This window comes from Biomphalaria glabrata, chromosome 17, assembly GCF_947242115.1.
Source record: "Biomphalaria glabrata chromosome 17, xgBioGlab47.1, whole genome shotgun sequence".
Lineage (NCBI taxonomy): Eukaryota > Metazoa > Mollusca > Gastropoda > Planorbidae > Biomphalaria > Biomphalaria glabrata.
In genome coordinates, this window is record NC_074727.1 from 9,920,975 (window position 1) to 9,939,166 (window position 18,192).

At 38.8% G+C, this 18,192-nt stretch overlaps 1 protein-coding gene across 6 annotated transcripts in view; it reads left to right on the forward strand.

Moving 5' to 3' along the window:
- LOC106063654 (protein PHTF2-like) overlaps nucleotides 1-18,192 on the forward strand; it is a 72,778-nt gene that overhangs the window by 12,823 nt on the left and 41,763 nt on the right. Inside the window, exon 2 of one of the 6 annotated variants that reach the window (XM_056016478.1) lies at nucleotides 8,807-8,868. The exons of 4 other annotated variants lie outside the window; for them this stretch is intronic. The gene's annotated coding sequence lies outside the window, so the exon portion shown is untranslated. Of the gene's footprint in view, nucleotides 1-8,806; nucleotides 8,869-12,844; nucleotides 12,994-18,192 lie in introns of those variants that run through there. One more of the 6 variants, XM_013222088.2, reaches the window with a different exon arrangement.

Here is an 18,192-nt window from a genome sequence, read left to right on the forward strand (position 1 = left end):
CAGAATGACAACGTTATGTTGTTTACACCGCACAGTGGTCTCTGTTACACGTCTTGCTGGTTGAACGTTTCCAGAATCGAGCTGGTTATTTCGAAATGAATCTGCACTCATGCCTGAGCTTTCATGTGTTCTATAGTATGAGGCTACACTCGTCATAGCGGACTAGTTTTAATCATTCAGCAAAACATAAAGTATTGCCAACTAAGAAATTAATTCCCTTGCAAAAAAGGAATAACTAGAGTAACAACACGGTCAAATAAACGCAATAACTTGGGGACTTGCACTACATACAATCCCAAATAGAACTTTTTTTGGGGGGGAGGGGGGGGAGGGCTAAGGCTGACACTCGTGATCATCTTTTTCCTCCTGGGTCTTGTTTTGAACATTGGCCTATCCATGGTCACGTTGAGACAATGAGACAATGGAAATAGTGCAGAATCGGAGAGAAATTTAGAAATAATATTTGTCATGTACGTTGTACCAAGAAAAACTATTTTTCCCCCCTGATAAATTTTGTTAACCATTGTTTCCTAGTTGACATAATGCTAACTCCATCGATGGGATTCAATGTTGCAAAAGTTTTCTTTCAGCAACTGCAATGTCGCCCCAGTCTTGATTGTATTCTGTGTCGTAGACTTTGCCTGATAGAATTTATCTCCTGTAGCTTGAACTTTTGGACCGATCGATAAGTCTGTTCCAGACTCGTACCAGATGTAATGACCCTCTCCCAACCCCTTTTGTTTATACTTCGCCGCTTTCCCCCTTGACAAACAGAGACGCGGGAACTTGGTCATTTGTCTTGAACGGGAGCAGACGCATGAATATTTGATCAGCTTTCAGTGTTTTAGTGTAACACCAATCTCCCGAATATTCCTTGTGTCCCCCGACTTGGCTTTTAACACGGTGTAACGGCGCATCCCATATAGGACATTGGAGTGTCCCCCGACTTGGCTTTTAACACGATGTAACGGCGCATCCCATATAGGACATTGGAGTGTCCCCCGACTTGGCTTTTAACACGGTGTAACGGCGCATCCCATATAGGACATGAGTGTCCCCCGACTTGGCTTTTAACACGGTGTAACGGCGCATCCCATATAGGACATTGGAGTGTCCCCCGACTTGGCTTTTAACACGGTGTAACGGCGCATCCCATATAGGACATTGGAGTGTCCCCCAACTTGGCTTTTAACACGGTGTAATGGCGCATCCCATATAGGACATGAGTGTCCCCCGACTTGGCTTTTACCTTGATGTAAAGGCGCAACCGTATAAAGCACTCACACAAAATGAGCCAACATATTGGTTTAATAACTCGTTTTTGTGCTTACACATAAGTCTGAACTATTGCCCCCCCCCCCCCCCCCCCAATTCTCTCTCCCTCTCGTAATTGCGGACGACAACTTACACAGAACATGTCGTCATCTCTTCGTTTAGAACGACCAGTACACTACTAGTCTATACTTGTTTATATGTGTGGGTTGTATATGTGTAATAATGAAACGGGACTGTTGTATTAATTATTTGTGATGTACTTTTGATTGCTAATAATATCAACATGTTACACACTAAACGTCAACCAAAACGTATCCTTGTTGACAACATATGTATATAGCATACAACCTTTTGTTAAAATAGTTTTGTCTTTTCAACCAACTGTTAAGTAGAAGAGTTTGTAAGAGATTTTCTTTTTCTATGGTTCCATGTTTAAACTGGTGCTCTATGTTGAGCCCATCTTGACCAAGCTACTTTACCCCACTTTTATTGTGCAAATTTAATTTAATTTAATTAGTCAGTTCACTAGAGATGTTGACTGTGCTTCTTTCATTGATATCCTTTTAGGTTCAGAAAAAAAAATGGATGCACTTGTCATGTGTGTGGAATAAACACCTCACACCTAAGCCCTGCGTTTACAAACGTCGTCCCCCACCTCCCCTCGTTCTCAGCGGTTGGTTTCGCAAACATAGTTACATAGTGTAATAAGAAATAAAGGAACACTGAAGAGTAACCTAAAACAAGGCTTTATTAAACTAGAACGACACATGAACTGACGAAAGAGACTTGGACTGTAGCACACTAAATCAATGTTGTGAACACATTCTCACGACGTTACACAAACATAAACAAATAGTAACTATTTCACCACATTCACCCCGCCTAGAATTAAAATAGCAAGTATAGTAATATAGTAGGCCAATAGCATAAATAAAAAGAGAATGCCAGTGCATGTAATACAATAGATCAATAAACAGTGTCGAAATATTAATTTCTCTTGTAAACATTAATAAATGGTGATACAAAGAAACCTAAAAACCAGTATCTGTTGTATGACTTAGCCTATAAACAATTACTAGTTTCTGTTTTAAGTATTAACAAATAGTGTAGTAAGTAAACATGTACGTAAGTAAGTGAAAAGTAAACTCTAGTATCAGTAGCAAGAAATAAACAATGCCAGTTTATGTAGAACATAGGTAGTGCAATAAAGAAACAACTCTAGACTCTATAGTTCGGTCTGGTTCTTCTCTCTCTTAAGTTGTAACGGGGTTGACTATCCTGTTCTACAGTTTGGGAGTCACTAGTGAGTTCCTGAGCGTCAAGTGGGGTATTTTCAAGAGGAAGCGCTCGGAGGTCCTCAGAGCCTACCAGGGGTTCTTTCCTTTCTTGTATCACCGTAGGGGTGTTGGCTGGTACTTCCGTGTTTTGAGTTTCTGGAGGATATTCATTATCCTCACTCTGAGGGAAGAACGAAGGTTTACTTGTTGTTGTCGATGGGGAGGGGGTGGAAGCCAAGCGTCTTAGAGAGACCGTCTCCTCTTTACCGCTGGGCAACCGTACGACGGCATATTGGGGGTTACACATCAGCAATTCGACTTCCTCCGAGAGAGGATCATACTTTGAAGATCGGTTCTCTCTTCTCAGCAACACTCGACCTGGGCTAGATAGCCAAGTGGGGATAGATATCCCGAAGGAGGATTTCCGGTTGAACCGGAAAACTCTCTCTTGTGGAGTTTCGTTTGTTGCCGTAGATAGTAATGATCTAATCGAGTATAGGGCCTGGTTCAAGACAAGCTCCCATCTCGAGATCGGGAGATCGAGATCTTTCAGTGCTAAAGTAACAGCGTTCCATAGAGTTTTGTTTAGTCGTTCAATTTGTCCGTTGCCTGAAGGATTAAAAGCTGTTGTTCTACTTGTAGCTATTCCCCTCTCGTGCAGAAAGGATTGCACCTCCCTCGACATAAAGGACGTACCTCTGTCAGAATGGACGTACTCTGGCATCCCAACTAAGGAAAACAGCTGATTTAAACACTTTATGACAGTAGATGAGGACATATCGGGACATGGGTAGGCAAATGGGAAGCGTGAAACAAAACAAGGTACAAATGGAAATTAGAAACGTCCAGAAACAGAATCTACATGGCCTCTACACATCTTTCTCGCACTACTCACGGCCATATTTTCGCTAAAATAAAGTACAAAGATGAACAATATGAAAGTGTTAAGCTCTCACTACTAGATGGACTAGTATCTGATGTAATCTTAGGGCTAGATTTCATCAGCCAGCACGAAAAACTGATGATCCCATTTGAAGGAAAACGAAGCACTCTCCAGGTCTGTACGCTGAAAGCTGCACGAGTTGAAGCCCCTCGCCTCTTCGCTAATCTGGCTCCTAACTGCCATCCCATAGCCACTAAATCTAGAAAATATTCTATGCCTGACTCCAAATTCATTCAAACTGAAATCAAGAGACTTCTATCTGACAAAATTATTGAGCCTTCCACGTCCCCGTGGCGAGCCCAGATAATTGTAACAACGAATGAAAGGCACAAAAAGAGAATGGTTATCGACTATAGCCAAACCATCAATCGATTCACTTACCTCGACGCGTATCCCGTGCCAAAAGTTGATGAACTGGTGCAGGAAATATCTAAATACTCAATGTACAGTACATTTGACCTCAAAAGCGCTTACCACCAGATACCTATCAGGGATGATGAAAAGCAGTACACGGCGTTCGAGGCTGGCGGAAAGCTTTATCAGTTTTGCCGCATTCCTTTTGGAGTGACAAACGGAGTCGCCGCATTTCAAAGGACGATCAACACAATAATTGAGGAGGCAGGGCTACAGGACACGTTCGCTTACGTGGATAACGTTACCATCTGCGGACTTGACTCCATTAGCCACGACCAGAATCTACAGAGATTTCTCAATGCCGCTAAAAAGTACGGTATCACCTTCAACAATGATAAAAGTGCTATTGCGACTAATAAAGTATGCCTCCTAGGCTACGAAATCTCACAAGGGCAATTAAGACCAGACCCCGAAAGATTTCAAGCATTGAGAAACCTACCTCCACCACAAGACATGAAATCACAAAAGCGGGTGATTGGACTACTGTCCTATTATTCGCTTTTGTGATTTCATGTCTTGTGGTGGAGGTAGGTTTCTGAGTTCATGTGTCGTTCTAGTTTAATAAATTGTAATAAGAAATAAAGGAACACTGAAGAGTAACCTAAAACAAGGCTTTATTAAACTAGAACGACACATGAACTGACGAAAGAGACTTGGATAGTAGCACACTAGATCAATGTTGTGAACACATTCTCACGACGTTACACAAACATAAACAAATAGTAACTATTTCACCACACATAGATCTTTAAAAAACATTGTGCTTTTTGTGTGGACACAGTTCTGTAAGTTACGGGATGACCAGTGCCCATTTTGTAGGTCAAATATTAAAGTGATCAAATGTGATCCGCGATCAAAACAAGTTAAAAAGGTGTGATCAAGAAAGTCATTTCCAAAGTGCGTCTTGAAATACTGAGCTCACTTGATATACGTATGTGCCAACAAGTTAATGATAAATATGTTCTTATTGTCTTTGAGTTGAGATGACACGGAGCTAAATATATCTTGTTTTGCGTGTGCTTGCGTTTGAGGTCTACGCCACTTCCAAGTTATATTTCTTTTGGTCTTGTTCAATTTATTGTCCCCCTTTGTTCTTCGTGTTATCTTACTTATTGATTGGCAATGTCTATTTAGAGTCATGTAAAGCTATTTTCTGCTCAGATTACTTACCAATTATAGACTATGAAATGGTTTCCCCTTATGGCATTACCAGGATGACGTGGTTACATAAAAACCTTTATTCTCTGAATGCTTGTTACTTGCAATGACGTTGAATTTGAAATGCCTGCCCTAATGTGCTGCTGAAGGAATAGTCTTTTTTTTTTTTTTTGGCAATGCAGCATCATCTTCAGTTTTCACAAAGATGTTTTGGTAAACATTTGCTTCAGAACAAAAAAACAGGAGTAGGCCCTATGGATGGACACCAGTCGTTATGTTTAATTTGATAGTGAAGTTACAATGTTAGTTTCTACGGCTGATGGTGTACTTTTTCGGAGAATGTATGATTAAACTATCACAATGGATGTTAGACTGCCCCCCCCCCTTTTTTTTTTTTTTTTATTATTTTTATTTTTAAACAAAACCTAAGACTAAATCTATATTATAATTCCGTTAACGTTGCACGGTTCAAGGCTGTCCCAAGACTTGTTAGAATTCCGTTTCAACGACTCTGGGAAGCAGCTCCATTCTCTTGACCTGTGTGGTGGCATATGTGCATTGCAGGGCTTTTGAAAGGGAGGATTTAAACCTCTGACGTCCTCACGCAGCCTTTGATGGTGATGATGATGAACTTGATAAAAACGTTGTTAGTTTCTACAGTGATTGATTTCGAGGCCCCCCCCTCCTATTCAGTAGACACGCCTTGTATACCGCCACCAAGTGGGGAGACGTCTACTTATTGCTGGTGCTGGGACATTTTGCGATTTGTTTGTTGACTTCGGATTTTTTTTTTTCTTGCATGCATAGATCTTTGAAAAACATTGTGCTTTTTTTGTGTGGACACAGTGAATCCATAATGATATTTCCCAGGCACCCTTCCTATATTTCTTTTCCCTTTTCACCCCTCCCCCCTTCCCCGGCGGACTTTGATTACCTTGATGTTAAAATAATGTTTGTAAAAATGTTTTACTTATTTCGGATGTTCCTTCAGAGTTGAAGATAATTACTTCCTAGTCCTAACCTCCCGCAGGACGACGGGGGATGGGAGCGGGCAGGGTTTGAACCCGGGACCATCGATAAGTCCGAACGACAGTCCAGCGTGCAAACCGCACGACCAGGCAGCCATCCAATAATGATAATAATAATGATAGTAATAAATCAATCACTACTCCTGCAAGAGTAAGCGGCGAGCGCGAGGTTCTGTGTGTAGCAGGGCGTGCACATTCTGGTGTACCAACTTGCGGCATCGGGCTTTTCCTCGCCTTTTACAGGTTTTTTTTTTTTTTTTTTTGTTGAAACAATTAATACGTAGGTTTTCCTATTATGGGGAGGTATCCCTGAAAATCTTACTTTTGTTATTTCTAAAGCTAGGCCTTTGAAATTTGTTATGGTAACATATAATGATATTCTAAAATAAATAATGCTAAAAAAAAGTTTTTTGAATGATGGTTGCCATGGTAACGGCGGCCATATTGTTTTTTGTATACAAATTAAAACTTTGAATTTTGTAAAAACTATTGATCAGAAATACATGAAATTGAATTAAAAGATAACAAAAAAGGATTCTCTAAATTGGTACAACGTCAGAATTAAAGATTTAAGTATGTTAAATTTTTTACAAATTTTTGAATTTTTAGTATATTTTAGACCTGAAAAACAGGATAAATATTAATTAAAATTAATTTAAAAAAAAAAGTAAATAAAATATTGACAAAAACTCATTGTACGAATAAAGTAAATAATGTCCTTAAGAAGTGTTTCAAATTTCATCAAAATCTATCAAGTAGTTTAGGAGAAATTCCTAGTAAGGTATAATGACATGTGCAAAAATTAACATTTTGAGAAAAATGAGTTTAAAGTATAAATTTTATTAAGATTTTGTCTCATAGCCCTTACAAAAACATTAAAAAAAACATGTTTTAGACACAGATTTAAGCAATAAAAATGATTGTAATGTAAAGAAAAATGATTGATCTACTTAATTATGTTATTAGTTAAAAATCGATATCCTAGACCTAAAACTCGATTTTCTCTAGGGATACCTCCCCTTATCGCGTGAATTGCAATGCGGTATAGGGGGCGGGTAAAGAAAGACTTTGTCTTCCATCCCCTTATTGTAAATGATTAAATACCTCGGAGACTAGTTTTGTAAAAACTGTAGAATTTGAGAATCCTAACTTTGCACACCAAAGATTATATCATATTCAGTAAATTATTAAGCCCACCAAAGATTATATCATTTTCTGTCCAATATTAATGGCTCCTTCTGTCTCGAAAGACAATGGATGCACCCAAATGAGTCCCTGGGTTTGGTTTCGTCTTGCGACGGGGCAGAATCTGGAGTGACTGATCAAGCCAATTCTGGAGCGGCGAGGTTCGTAACAGCACGCACAGTCTGTCTCCATGCTGTCCGGTCTTGGGCTATCTCTTCCCACATACTTTGGTTGATGCCTGTGGTTCTCATGTCTTACTTGCAGACATCTCTATAGGTTAGTCTTGGGCGGCTCTTGGGTCTGACTCCCTCCGCAAGCTTAACATATAGGATGTCTTTAGAGAATCTTCTATCTGGCATGCGGGTGACATGTCCGAGCCAGCGAAGTCTTCTCTGTGTCAGAAGAGCATAGATGCTGTGCCGCAGCTGTGCATACTGGCCAGTTTCAATACGTCCTGGTTGGAGACATGATCCCTCCAGGAGATACACATTATGCGACGCAGGCAGCTTAAGTGGAAGCTATTTAATCTGTGTTCTTGACGCATGTATGTTGCTTAACTCTCACTGCCATAAATAAGAGTGCTCACAACACAAACATTGTAGACTAGGATTTTGGTTGCCGTTGTCAATTTGGCATTTTTTCCAGACGCGCTTGGAGAGTTTTGCCATTGCCGCAGAAGCCTTTCCTATTCTTTTTGTCAGCTCAATGTCTACATCTAGGTTGCTGGCAATTGTTGTTCCGAAGTAGATGAACTCCTGCACCACACTAAGCGTGAGATTTCCAATATGTATCGCTTGTATTTCTGCGACATCCAATATTAAGCACACCAAAGATTATATCATATTCAGTCAATTATTAAGCACACCAAATATAATAATATTATAAATAGTAATAATAATAACTTTATTTATAAAGCGCTGTTAACAAACAAAATGTAGGCTCAAGGCACTGTGATAACATTATAAACACAAACACGAGAGCTAACATGACAAACTAATCTAAAATAAAGTCCAATATTAATCACACCCAAGGTTATATCATATTTTGTCAATTATTAAGCACACCATAGATTGTATCATATTCTGTACAATATTAAACACATCAATTATTATATCATATCCTAACATATACACACCAAAAAAATATCTTATTCTGTCCAATATTTAACACACCAAAGATTATATCACATTCTGAGATTCATTAAACATACCTATGTTTGTATCAAATTCTGTCAATTATTAAACACACCCTTTATCGAATACCATGCGGCTATCAGCCAAATAGATCCAGGAAGTGTTTATTGGGTTATGTCTCTTGACTTCCTAGTCAGCCTATCAATAGAAGGCTCCTAATATTTTTCCTTTATTTACAAATCGGGTTTTCTCGTTTCTAATTTAAATCTACCACTATGAAAACCCCCCGAAAAAACTGGGGAAATCCTATGTAATGAGAACTAAACAAAAAAGTTCTCTTGCCTGGCTTACGTTAATAAGTGTATTTATTTACTTTTCATGTCCCTGTATAAGATGCACTGCGAGATTGAAATACACTGGCACCACGCTGTTCTGGAATTACAAGTTGAAGGCTGGTATTGAATGTTTAGTCTTTGAGGACCCTGTTAAGTTCTTGTAGCTCTAGTTTATATATATATAAGGGGGGGGGGGGGCTCTGTAATATCGCCACTTTCAATGAATGTTCAGTGTGTGCTCATTGACTGTCCTAATTTAAGATAATGACTTTGTGGAAAGTTATTTTTCATTCATTTTTTTTTTTTGGTTCTTATTTCGTATTGGTACAAATTCTCCTTTTCCCCTGTGTCCGACCAAATATGCTTGTGGGATAGATTGATAGTGCGTATTCAATCTGGAAACATTTCTGTAAACATTTCAAACACCATTCTTTGAGCCTTTTCAGAAATTACCAAAATGTTTACAATTTTGCACCTTTCTCTCTAGGCAACCAGAGGCACGACATGGCCTAAATTGTGCCGATGTGCCTCAAATCAAAAATCAAATCTAGGCAACCAGTGGATGTACTATTGGGGGATTTTCACGATCAACTAAACAATGACTCTACGCTAAATTGAGCTTCAATGCTGCCAACTATAAATATAAAAATAAAATGAGCTACAATCGGAAGAGCTTTCAGAAAAATGTAATTTTGTTATGCTGAAAATGCACACAAATTATCACATGACTTTATAGCTTTCACCGCATACACCAAAAGGCGAGCTATTTTTTTTTTCCCGCCATAGATGGAAAACTCTGTTTCACTGTGGCTTGTACTTCACCCATACAGTTCGATAGTCAAGAGTTGACATAGGGGCGTGGCGGGTGATTCCATGCATTCCTTTTGTTTCTCCACTAGACTTAGATCTCGTGGCACGAGCACCTAATGCTTGGTGCGTGATTCCTAATCAGTGTACATTAAGGAGGGCAGATATTGATGGCTAACTTACATTCATAAATTCACTCACCCAATGCACGTGGCTGTGGACCGGGACATGCACGTGAGACACACATTAGTTTGAAGCAGCCACTCACCCCTACTGGCGTTATTTGATTTTGCTTACCCAATTGTACTCCCTGTAATTGTGTGTATGTTACAATAGTACGATCACTAAAGAAGACTAAAGAGAAAGTTAAATAAAATTAAATTTACAGGCAAGAAAATGCGTTGACAGTCTTAGGAGATGGAGAAGAAAAAAGTGCCAAAATGTTTTTCTTTTTATTAGTTTTTATTATTCCTTTACAAATAATCCAGATTTATTTCGTTAGGATTGAACTGGTTTACTTTACTAAGTCTTTACGTGTAGGAAAAGGACAAGCTATGGTTTACTTTACTAAGTCTTTACGTGTAGGAAAAGGACAAGCTATGGTTTACTTTACTAAGTCTTTACATGTAGGAAAAGGACAAGCGCATTCAGAGAGGTTTTACGGTCATCAGTACATTTTAATCCTGAAAATATCTTTGTCCTGATTAACTAACAAAAGAAGGTGTGCTCATTTAATATATCCACTTGAATAACATTGTCCGCGATAGGTGTGTGTAAGAATTGGGGGGGGGGTCTTTTTGTTTATATACAATAATTGAAAATGTTCTCTTGACTCTTGCATTACCTCGGTACTGCTAATCTTATTGGAGCATCCTGCCCGTCTTGTTATGCTGTGCAGGGATCTTGTATACCAATGTGGTTTTTTCACCTCCTGATTCCTGGATATCAAGGAAGACAGACGGATAGCTATCTGGCATAGAACGAGAATTTCCTTTAAGACTGTGCCTTAGTGTAATTCTTGTTGGCAAGATGGCCATTGATTTTGTTGTTTATTATACAGCACAAAGCTGCAAAGAAATGCAGTCACAGTTAAACTGTTTCTCTTAAGTTTGTTTATATTTTAATAAAAGTTGTATTAAATAGTGTTCATAAAGAAGTAAGCTATTTCAAATTGTAAAAGCTGAAATATAATACCCCTACAGCGGTGTAGTTGTCTACCAGCAGTTTGGTGCTACAAGTCAACGACCGTCAATAACACGGTGTTTTCCTCATATATAAGCGAGTTTTCCTCATATGTAAGCGAGTTTCCCTCATATGTAAGCGAGTTTCCCTCATATGTAAGCGTTTTTCCCTCATATGTAAGCGTGTTTCCTGCTCCGTTTTCTTTTCCTCTTCATACCAACGTGGTTTAACATAGAGATAATTCCTTTTTACAATTTGACTTTTTGTTCTTTCTAGGGTGACTTTTGCATTGTAGAATAATGTTTATTATAAGTTCTTTGAAACAGGTTGATACTTTGATCTAGATCTAGAGTTTGAAAACAAATAGTTGTGAATTGAGCTTGGTGCAATGGATGACAATGTGACGTTGGAGCATGTCCTCTACGTCCAATCCTAGACCGGACAAATGTTGGTGCTGTAGTCAACATTATATATCTCGAAACTTGGACATGGCCACACTTTCACAGCACTATCAATTAGATTTTAGATGATAATCATTGACCAAACATTTCTTTGTCTATTAATATATTTTGGAAATATCCATTTCTTGATGGAAATATTGTATATGTTCCCTACCCCCCCCCCCCCCCATTCAGAAAACAACAGAGATTTAGGCATTGCATGTGCATTTCATTTTCATCGCTTAAACTTGAAACTAAAAAGCGCTGAAATCGTTTTTTTGTCTTCAGCTCCTCACATAATTTATACATACAGATGTTTGTGTTTAGCTCCTCCCATATTTTTAAAGATAGAATTATGTACGAAACTGAACTCCGCCCATGTTGTGTTTAGCTCCTCACATATATTTCTTATTCTGAAACTGCTCCTCTGGTTCACTTCTCGTCCCGGCTTCTTGATTAGCAGATTGAATCAGTACAGACTTACTGCATATTGAATCAGTACAGACCTACTGCCGATTGAATCAGTACAGACCTACTGCAGATTGAATCAGTACAGACCTACTGTAGATTGAATCAGTACAGACCTACTGGAGATTGAATCAGTACAGACCAACTGCAGATTGAATAAGTACAGACCTACTGCAGATTGAATCAGTACAGACTTACTGCAGATTGAATCAGTACAGACTTACTGCAGATTGAATCAGTATAGACTTACTGGAGATTGAATCAGTACAGACTTACTGCAGATTGAATCAGTACAGACCTACTGCAGATTGAATCAGTACAGACTTACTGCAGATTGAATCAGTACAGACTTACTGCAGATTGAATCAGTACAGACCTACTGCAGATTGAATCAGTACAGACCTACTGCAGGTTGAATCAGTACAGACTTACTGCAGATTGAATCAGTACAGACCTACTGCAGATTGAATCAGTACAGACCTACTGCAGATTGAATCAGTACAGACATACTGCAGATTGAATCAGTACAGACCTACTGCAGATTGAATCAGTACAGACCTACTGCAGATTGAATCAGTACAGACCTACTGCAGATTGAATCAGTACAGACCTACTGCAGATTGAATCAGTACAGACTTACTGCAGATTGAATCAGTACAGACTTACTGCAGATTGAATCAGTACAGACCTACTGCAGGTTGAATCAGTACAGACTTACTGCAGATTGAATCAGTACAGACCTACTGCAGATTGAATCAGTTCAGACCTACTGCAGATTGAATCAGTACAGACCTACTGCAGATTGAATCAGTACAGACCTACAGTTGATGGCGATGCTGTTAAGCTGAAATAGCTCACTAGTCTTTATACTTATCGAACCATTGTGATTTGATTTCTTTTCATGCAGCTATTGGTATGACAAGTTAGCCGACATTCAGTTCGTACATTTATTAATCTCGACAGATCTGAATCGGTCCATTTTGATTGGGAAAATTCGAGACCAGCTGATTATATAATGTAGGCCAGATAGAGGCGCGCACGAGTTTTGAAAGTCTATAAATACCTTTGCATGTGAAACGAAAACCCACCTGAGAAAGGAGAGTCTAGTCAATGCGGTCACGTGATCGTCTTGGTAAAAAAAAAAAAAACGTGACTGGCTTGTAGACTTGCAACCTATTTCTCCATTGCTTGGCTAGTCGGCCTGAGAGAAAAACAGGCTTGTCTATTCAAATGTTCACGTCTCTTAGTGTTTTCTTTTTCTTATATAATATTGAAGTTCATATAGAAAAAAAAATCAAATTTAAAAACACAAACTTTTTTCCCAGGTGCTAGATTGCTTACACATTATGTAAGTTGATCACTTTGTTTAGTCTATTAGTCTAACTTCGTAAAGTATTTTTTGGCTAATTTCTCAATCAACCTATCTTATCCATATATTTTTCACCCCCCCCTTTCTCTCTTATATTTACATCAAGATATACTTTCATCTCATCTATCCCTTAGTATGTTGGACCGTTGGGGCACCACCATTGATTTGTCAACAGTCTTTCTTTATTCCCTTCTGTCTTTTGCCTTGGATAGAACCTCTTTCAATGGCAGGCCCGTCCATTCTTTTATGTTATCTTCCCATATACTTTGTGCAATATATATTTACAGTATATATATAAAATGTGTTTGTTTGTTTGTTGTTTGTTTCACTTGAACGTCTTCTTACTTGAGTATGAGAGTCTACTAGAAGGTGTGACCTTTGACCGTTCACTGTCAGCTTGTATGAACTCAAAACCTAAAGGAACTAGAACCGATACAAAATAGAGCAGTGAGTTTGATCAGACAATTTGACACCTTTAGTCTGAGACGATCCATGGCATGAAGCTAGAAACTGAAAGTCGCAATACTACATCAACACTGCCATTCCTAAGTGACAAAAACACAACGTAATACAATACCCAGGAAGGCACAAAGACACGTTTCTTATTTCGTATTTACTCGGACTAAGTCATATAAAGACTTGTCTTTTCAAGTGCTTTTAGAATATGAAATGGGTTGCCTGAATCAGACAGGAAAAGTAATGACTAAGCAGAGTTTAAGTATCTTATTCACACGAATGACTTGATTGAAACAGGAGAAGGAAGTGATACTTTTTTTTTCTAAGATAAGATGCTGACCCTATAGCCGCATGGCTGTCCACCTTGTCTCTAATTCCCATTGTATCTTCAGCCGTCTCTCTTCTCTCATTGCTAGGCTTTCAAGATATTTGTTGTTGTTGTTGGTTTGTTATTGTGTATTCATTACCTTGTGATTGTGTCAAGTCAAAGCCGCAGACCTTACTTCTGTCATGTGTTTATTATGTTTATTTAACTGGCAGATCTTGATGCTATAAACTTGTGACATATGCGGGTTCGGAGGTGCCTTGATTATAGTTCAAACACTTTAACAAGTAATGAAGTAACAAAGTTCTGATATGTTTTCTTTAGTTTTAATCATTTAAAACTTGAACTTGAAACAATAAATGTATGTACAAAGATATATATAACAGATACAGGATTCAGTGAAATGTTCAATAAAACGAGTAAATATTTACTTTAAAAACTAGCGACTACTAAGTCTAACTTTCTAGCTCTCTCCCGTCTCAAGCTAACAGTCCGCCTTTTATATCTTTCTTTAGGATAAAGAACAGTGACAATTCAATACCCATCCTTGACTCCCTGACCCGTTTACATTTAATTTTCCTTTTAATTGTTTTTGTAATTTAACCTACGTTAATTATGTTTCCCTGCTGTAGCCTTGAACTAAGCTTTAATCGGCGTCTTTCTGGCATTAAAGCGTGAGTGCGCTGACCTGATTTGAAATAGGTACAATGTCCTCATTTTGTGAACAATGAGGTGTCACTAGGAACTGTGTTTGTAACTTAAGCTATGCTAATTTTGTTTCCCTGCTGTAGTCTTGAGCTAAGTTTTAATCGGCATCTTTCTGGCATTTAAGCGTGGGTACGCTGACCTGATTTGAGATAGGTACAATGTCCTCATTTGGACCTGATTTGAGATAGGTACAATGTCCTCATTTGTAAACAATGAGGTGTCACTAGGGACGTGACAACTTCTAGTTGCACCTTTTCGAATTTCCCATGCTGAGCTATAGGCTCCCCGTGTTAGTACGAGACATTTGTTTTCTCAAGACTTCTTCACAGGAGGAAAGAAAAGGCGATGGGAATTTGTTTCTTCTTTGATTGTGTCAGTAGAGCTCAGTTTTGTTCTTTCCCCAATCCAATCTTTCTATTAGTCCCCCCCCCCTTTTTTCTCTCTATTTCTCTTCACAAATTGTATTACAGTTTATGAAGTGATAGTAATTCTTGAAAATATTTTTGTTTCTGGGGCATCGCTCGTTGTTTTCATGGCTATTTATGTTCTATTCTATCCTTCTCAACTCAGTCCGGGGTTGCTGTGGACGTTTCTAAACCAGCGAGAGAACACACAGGAAACGGTGATTCATCTCATTCTCTTCACGGTTGATCGGCTGTCTACATGGACCATAGACATAGACGTTTTGGTAAGGGCCTGGGGAGAAGGAGATAAAGCAGCCTTGAAATCTCTTTTGAATGGACTACAATTGTGAAGAAATCAACACTTAAGTTGTTGCCAACCACCTTGGAGTTCATTGTCCGCCTCCAGCCTTGTGACGTTAGAATTAGTGGTGAGATCTATGTGGGTGTTTGTGTAGTTACAAAGGTTTGGGTTTCTCTGGGACTTCGTAGGTCTTTATACTCCCCCCCCCCCCCCCATCAAGTTAGTCTTGAAAAGTGAAGTACGCTTCTGTTTTAGCTATTCTTTCCAATGGGCCTCCAAGTTTGAACTGCAAGTCTAGATCTGGTGCTGTGGAATGTTTTTTTTTTAAATAGAACTCCTTTAATTTTTGTATCTTCCGCTTTTGTTTTAAGTGCGGAGTCGGAGCTATTTTGGAGGAGGAAAATGTTTTTAAAATGTGTACACTGAAGAGTAAGGCCCCCGTGTTATTGGGTACTTAGGTCTTCAATCTAGGTTTTCAAATGTTAAAAGTGCTCTTTTTAACACATACCATTTTTTTTTTACCTTGGTCTTTTGGGCGTACATGATCTGTTGACCAAATCTCCTTTCCTCTAGATTCACTGTTAATGTCATGACGGACCATTCTTTGATTTTGTCTACCCATAGATTGTTGTAGAACATAGTAGCTAGAATAAGACTTGGTATACCAACTTAATCCACCGTTACTTTATTCCTTTTCCCTGATTCTGTCTTTGGACTAGTTTTTGTTAAAACAAGATGATCTACGTTGCACAGAGATCATAGTAGATAGAATAAGTATACATTGTAGATAGAATAAGACTTGGTAATATGGTGTACTAACTTAACCCACTGTTACTTTATTCTCCTATTTATCACTATGTACTATTATTTCAAAATTCTAAGCAAGTCAAAATAGTCCTGCCTGCATTTCATTTTTATAACTATATATACCAAAACACACATTCATGGACTTGTATTTCAGATTTTGTAGAAAAACAAGTAAATACTGTTGTTGTTTTTTGTTCTAAGTAGCGAGCTACGCTCCAAAGAGTGTTACTGAGTACTTCAGCATTAGGAAGAAAGTGTCCTTTTGGTTTGGGGCTGGTCATTTTTAGATTCTGGTGCTTTTTACCGAGCTTATATTAATACCTTCCGTCTGTCTGTTTGGTCAAAATCTTGTACATATTATTTCTCCCTCTTTCCATTCTGGTATAAAGTTGAAACTTTTGTACAATTATTTGTTGTCGACGAAAATTGAATCAGTCAAAAATTAACCTTTTTTTTTTCGCATTATATTAATTGTTTCATTTGGAAAAAGTACTAGGTCAGCGGGGGGGGACTCGTGACAATTATCACAATGATGTAGAGAATTAGGTCGTTAACAATTTTAAACTAAGAATAGACTCATAAAACCTTCTATTTTTACAAGTACTTGAATAGCTCAGGGGCAAAACATGTCAACCTTCCATCATGGTCGCTCGAGTTTGAATTTAGACTTCGAACTTTTTTTGTTTTTGTTTACCTCGCTTATGTGTGTATTGATTCAGAATACTTAATGCAATGTCGCTCAATATAAGCTCTCCTCCTACTGAAACTACATAATATAACGACAGAAGCTCAGTTTAATTGGACGTGACACGCATTTTAAACTCAGTCCAGTTCTTGTTTTCTAAGTGATGGAACCCTCTGTGCCCTCCTTAGGCTATCGCCGTGTCGCAGACGTCCACTCCGCCCCTGTCATTCCATTATACTGTTACGTATTTCTGAATTTTCTGGCTAGATGTATTAGTTGGCACACAAATAAAAACACAGCAAAGAACTTGACGACTAAACTTTCAGTTTCATATAACTTTAATGACTATTAACTCTAACAATTCGTTACTGTAACATGTAGCGTAGAAGACTGTACAATATCTGTCAGTTTACAGTTAGCTATACTTCGTTGCAATTCATCTCTTCTCAACTTTCCTTGAGCCGTATTCCACAGAACAGACCAACGACACACTTCCCAGTGTCGCTCCAGGTCTCCCAAAGCTGAACCAAGTCGTACTCAAGTCTACCGAATCAGAGCCGCACACGTCTTACATCGACTGTATCGACTGTAACGGCTCAAGTCCACTGTAGTTCGCTGTATAGACTTTAACGACAGTAGTCCACTCCAGTTAACTCTACCCTAGTTAACTTGCATCGAGTCGTACACATTTCTCTTCCACAGAGCCGCACACGTCTTACATAGTCTGTATCGACTGTAACGGCTCACTCACGACTCCATACGACTCCATACGACTCCATACGACTGACTTTCACATTAACTTTCTGGCTTATATAGAGTCCCTAATCGCTTCTTCAAAATATGCACAAACACTCCTAGTATCCTCTGGAATAACATGTCAGGAAACGTCACATCCTGTCTTTATTTATACACGTAGATTCCAGAAAACATCGGCTGCAGTGTCATCAAGTCGGGGTCACACGTAGTGACCTTTATCTGTCACTGTTCATTAGTAACTGTCCCCCTACTTAGATCTGTTCGTCCCCTGGAACAACACGTGTGGACACGTCACATCCTGTCTTTGTTTATACATGTAGATTCCAGGGAACACTAGCTGCTGTGTCATCTCGCCGGGGTCATACGTTGACCTCTACCTATCACTGTTCATTTGTAACACTGCCCCCTTCTTAGATCTGTTCGTCCCGAACAGATTCTACTTCATCACGATACTGAAGAAACCGATCGACGATCAAGAAGGAAGCTTTGGTGGTTGCCCCCTTCTCAGAGATGTTCTTTCAATCTGGCAGTTGTCCATCTTCTTTCCATAGAAGAATGGGAGCCAAATCCTCATTTTTCAGCAGTTCCTCACAAATGTTTTCATCAATCTTGGTATGGAAACATCGACCTTCAGATGACGACATTGGGCACTCTTGTCGAGAAAATTCATCAGCATTCTAACGAGTTCGTGCTTCACTGGCTGAGTTTTACATTTTCAAGCATCTTTTTACAGATG